The sequence below is a fragment of the Cebus imitator genome, unplaced genomic scaffold (assembly GCF_001604975.1).
Source record: "Cebus imitator isolate Cc_AM_T3 unplaced genomic scaffold, Cebus_imitator-1.0 Scaffold76, whole genome shotgun sequence".
Lineage (NCBI taxonomy): Eukaryota > Metazoa > Chordata > Mammalia > Primates > Cebidae > Cebus > Cebus imitator.
Window position 1 is genome coordinate 7,454,080 of NW_016107391.1, and position 5,508 is coordinate 7,459,587.

Consider the following 5,508-nt stretch of genomic DNA (forward strand, 5'->3'; position numbering starts at 1 on the left):
GTAGAGACGGGGTTTCACCATGTTGACCAGGATGGCCTCGATCTCTTGACCTCGTGATCCACCCGCCTCGGCCTCCCAAAGTGCTGGGATTACAGGCTTGAGCCACCGCGCCCGGCCCTGATAAATTTTTTTAAATATATATTTTTTGTAATGATAGGGTCTCTATGTTGCCCAGGCTGGTCTTAAATTCCTGGCCTCAAACAGTCCTCTCTCCTCAGCCTCCCAAAGTGCTGGGATTACAGGTGTTAGCCACTGCACCCAGCCTATTTATTTATTTATTTATTGAGATGGGAGTCTTGCTCTGTCACCCAGGCTGGAGTGCAGTGGCGAGATCTTGGCTCACCACAACCTCCACCTCCCAGGTTCAAGCCATTCTCCTGCCTCAGCCTCCTGAGTAGCTGGGATTACAGGTGCATGCAATCACACCTGGCTAATTTTTGTATTTTTAGTAAAGACCAGGTTTCACCATCTTGGCCAGGCTGGTCTTGAACTCCTGACCTTGTGATCTACCTGCCTCAGCCTCCCAAAGTGCTGGGATTACAGGCATGAGCCACCGTGCCTGGCCAGAAATTTTATTTCAATAATTTTTTCAAGTATAATTGTTAAACATCCTTAAACACTCAAAGTTTAAAAGAAACAGCAAATTAACAGTTTCAATAGGAGACATGTCAATAGTCTTCTCCTTAATGAGATTAGAGCTTAATATAACAAACTGAAAGCCAAGTAATAAACCTCATGAAATAAATGTTATTTTAGATGGTACTGAGTATTTTGTTTGCAGTATTTATTTATTCTGTCACCCAGGCTGGAGTGCAATGGTGCGGCTCATTGCAACCTCAGCCTCCTGGGTTCAAGTGATTCTCATGCCTCAGCCTCCAGAGTAGCTGGGATTACAGGAGTGCGTCACCACACCCGGCTAATCTTTGTATATTTAGTAGAGATGGGTTTTCGCCATGTTGGCCAGGCTGGTCTCCAACTCCTGACCTCAGGTGATCCACCTGCCTCAACCTCCCAAAGTGCTGAGATTACAGGCGTGAGCCACCGAGCTGGGCCTACATTAACTTTTAATATGGTTTATAAACAGTACAAAACAGACCAGGTGTGGTGGCATGTGCCTGTAGCCCCAGCTACTTGGGAGGCTGAGGCACAGGAATCTCTTGAACCCAGGAAGCAGAGGTTGCAGTGAGCCGATATCCAACTATTGCACTCCAGCCGGGGTGACAGAGGTAGACTCCATCTCAAAACAACAACTAAAAAAGAGTTAATATAAATGTGTGGATGTTGTGGGTTGAGACAAAATCATTTGGCTCCTTGGATAATGTTACTCTCCAAGGTTACTCCAGAGTGACACTGATGAGGATTTCTGCTACTGTAGGAGAATGGCCGTTTAAGGTTTCCGGCCTCCCTTCCCCTCAGGCAGTCTCCATGCGTTTTTTTCTTCTTTGAGACAGAGTCTCCCTCTGTTGTCCAGGCTGGAGTGCAGTGGCTTGAAGCAGGCTCACTGCAGCCTTGACTTCCCAGGCTCAAGTGATCCTCCTACCTAGCCTCCCAGGTGGCTGACATCACAGGCACATGCCACCACACCTGACTATTTATTTAACTTATTTTTATTTATTTATTTTTTGAGACGGAGTCTTGCTCTGTCGCCCAGCTGAGGCTGGAGTGCAGTGGTGTGATCTGAGCTCACTGCAACCTCTGCCTCCCAGGTTCAAGCGATTCTCCTGCCTCAGCCTCCCAAGTAGCTGGGACTATAGGCGCATACCATCAGGCCCGGCTAATTTTTTGTATTTCTAGTAGAGACTGGATTTCACCTTGTTAGCCAGGATAGTCTCAATCTCCTGACCTCGTGATTCCCTGCTTCGGCCTTCCAAAGTGTTGAGATCATAGGCATGAGCCACCGTGCCTGGCCTATTTTTTGTTTTTAAAGACAGGGTCTGTGCTAGCAGTGAAATTGTTTAAAAAAAAAAAAAAAAGACTGCGTCTTGCTATGTTGTCCAGGCTGTTCCTGAACTTCTGGGCTCAAGCAATCCTGCCTCAGACTCCCAAAGTGCTGGGATTACAGGCATGAGCTACCACACTTGTCCTCTCCAGGCTTGTGAAGACCTCCTGTAACTGCTGTTTTCAGCACTCCTATAATGTGAGTCATTTTCATGCCTCATCTCTTTTGCCAAGTCCTTGTAAGTGAGTATTATCCTGACTCAAAGCCCCAGATACTTGAAGGAAGAATTCAGGGAGAAAGCTTCCAACACAGACCAATTGGTTTGTGCCATTGTTGCCATGATTTGCTAATAATCTTACTATTCTAAATGATGCTGCAGTTTGATCTCACCACAGAGAAGCATGATTTGAGGAAGTGATAATTATGACACACTGATTAATCCTGCCAACTAATAAAAAGAAATCGTCCCTATTCATGAGGACAAACTTATGCTCCAAATCATAACATGCTGATGATAAATTAGCATTCTTATCATATGTGGTAAGAACTTAAAAAAGTTTCTTGATTTATAATATTAATCACATAAAACTTAACAAAGGTAGGCAGGGAGTAGTGGCTCACACCTGTAATCCCAGCACTTTGGGAGGCCGAGGCAGGCGGATCACCTGAAGTTGGGAGTTCAAGACCAGCCTGACCAACATGGAGAAACCCTCTGTCTCTACTAAAAATACAAAATTAGCCTGGCATGGGGATGCATGCCTGTAATCCCAGCTACTCGGGAGTCTGAGGCAGGAGAATCGTTTGAACCCAGGAGCCGGATGTTCCAGTGAGCCAAGATTGTGCCACTGTACTTCAGCCTGAGCAGCAAGAGCAAAACTCTGTCTCAAAAAAAAAACCTTAACATGGGTAAGTTACACACACACACACACACACACACACACACACACACAGTGTAAAAGTGTTAAATATTCAGGTGGAAATAAATTCCCAGAAAAACCATCCTCTGCCATCTCAGTGTCTCACCAGTTATCTAAAATAGTAGTGTTTTCTCATAATCTCTAGGTTGCAAACCCTCAAATTGGCATTAATAAAGCAATTGTGAAGACCTATTTAGAATGTAATTAAGTGAACATCTAAAAAAGAAAGGTTAAATCATAAGTAAGAAACTCATATTCAGAGAAGTCCAGTCTCCTCTTGTCTGCAATCAAGGTCTAAAGGAAATGTAAACATAACTTGGGGTTGTGGGTATCTACCTAGGAAAGCATCTAACCTCATAAACATACAAGTAAAAACATGCCTCCTCTCTCTTCTTCAATAACAAAGTTGGCTCAATATAATTCCAGGATAAACAAAAGAGTTTTTCATTTGAGATAGCCTGTAAAAGCCAGATGAAAGTTTCAGTTCTTTTTTCTTTTTTAATTTTAAATTTTTTTTTTCTTTTTTTTTTTTTTAAGACAGGGTTTCACCATGTTGGTCAGGCTGGTCTTGAACTCCCAACCTCAGGTGATCCACTCACCTTGGCCTCCAAAGTGCTTGGATTACAGGCATGAGCCACCACGCCCGGCCGAAAGTTTCAGTTCTTTATATAGATGTATTGATATCTGATGGCTCATTTAAGTTAGGTGAGAGTGAAAAGTGTCCAGATTTCATGTTATGTGCCTACCAGTGTCTGGGGAACCTTTTCCTCGTGGGGTTTCTGTAGTTACAGTTATCCTTTCTAGCACATCTCAGTGGTATGTGATTCTTTGATAAATGATGTGCATACGTACATACATACTAATTTCTATCTCCCTCACTCTAGACTTTCTAAGGGCAGGCTCTTCCTTTTTTTTAAAAAATGTACCACTTTGCCCCAAGTCTAGCACTGAGTACTAGACTTTTTAGTACTGGTATTCAGAATTTACCAGAATATTTGCAGAAATTTTTATCTTAGAGCAAGTGTCAAAACTTGGTATTTTCAATGAGTTTTATGTATAATTTTTATTTGATCCTAGTATTTTTCAGGTAGGCTAATATTAGTAATTTTTAAAAAATTTCATTTTTTTGCTGGTATGGCCATAGAAATATTAGTAATTTAAAAAACTGTAGATATAAAGCTGAACAGATTGAATAGTAAGAATTAAGTGATAAAACTAGAATCCAGTTTTGGGGTGTTACAATTATGGCAGTAATTTGATGCTTGGATTCCTCTCTTCTACACACAGAAGTAACAGTTAAAAATATAAAAGGAGACAAAAGATAGCTTGTTTGATTCAAAACCATGAGAGATACATCTCAGTAGATCAAAGTCAGGAACACAATAAAGTGCAGAGCTGAAATCAGTTGCCTGGTGGACTACAGGTCCAGAAGCAGGAGAAAGAGAACATTTTATGGGGTTACAGGCATTAGTTATGCTCTATATGAGACAGGGAAGACCAGACCCAACTGTTTCAAGCCTGTCCTTGCTCCAAAAATGTTCAACAGATAATTTGCTATTGACCTACCCAGACTCGGACTTCCACTTTAAAAGAAGGAATACAGAAGGGAGGGCAACAATTACACTTCCCACTGTAGGTGACTGCAATGATGACATCCCTAAATCATTACAGAATAGAAGCCCACAAGCACCACTATGAGCCCCAGTTCTGGAGAAGGGGTCAGGAAAAGGCAATTGCAAAACCCTTAGATAAGAAGTAGGCATAAACAAAGCGAGATGAACTAAAACAAAAATAAAAATATACCCATTCAAATATGCCTGAAAACCCGTATTCCAACAAACATGAAGAAATACAACACTTAAATTCTTCCAGCCGAGTTAGAAGTTGGAATAGAAATTTACTCCAGAAAGATTTAATTTTAGAGAACAGTTTTCAAATATTTGAAAAGGAAATGGCAGGGAGTTTTTCAGAATTGTAGATAAGGACCTTTAAAGTGTACTCTGACTAACAAGCAGGATTTAAAAAAAAAAAAAACCACCAAGAGTAATAAAACTACAGAACATTAAGGATTAAAGCCAAGACAGGTGGATCACTTGAGGCTAGGAGTTTGAGACCAGCCTGGTCAACATGGTGAAACCCTGTCTCTGTTAAAAATGCAGGCATGCACCACCACACTCGGCTAATTTTGTATTTTTAGTAGATAGGAGGTTTCTCCATGTTGGTTAAGCTGGTCTCATACTCCCGATCTCAGGTGATCTGCTTGTCCTGGCCTCCGAAAAGTGCTGGGATTACAGGTGTGAGCCACTGCACTGGCCTGGCCAGTCATCTTCTTAAAACACAAGGATACAGAAGACAATGGAGTAGTATCTTAACATTATCAATGGAAAAATAACCTTTGATACACAATTTCAAACCCAGCTATCCTTGAGGAGCAAGCATTAAGAATTCATTTAGGGGGCCGGGCGTGGTGGCTTACGCCTGTAATCCCAGCACTTTGGGAGGCTGAGGCGGGTGGATCACGAGGTCAAGAGATCAAGACCATCCTGGTCAACACGATGAAACCCCGTCTCTACTAAAAAATACAAAAAATTAGCTGGGCATGGTGGCACGTGCCTGTAATCCCAGCTACTCGGGAGTCTGAGGCAGGAGAAT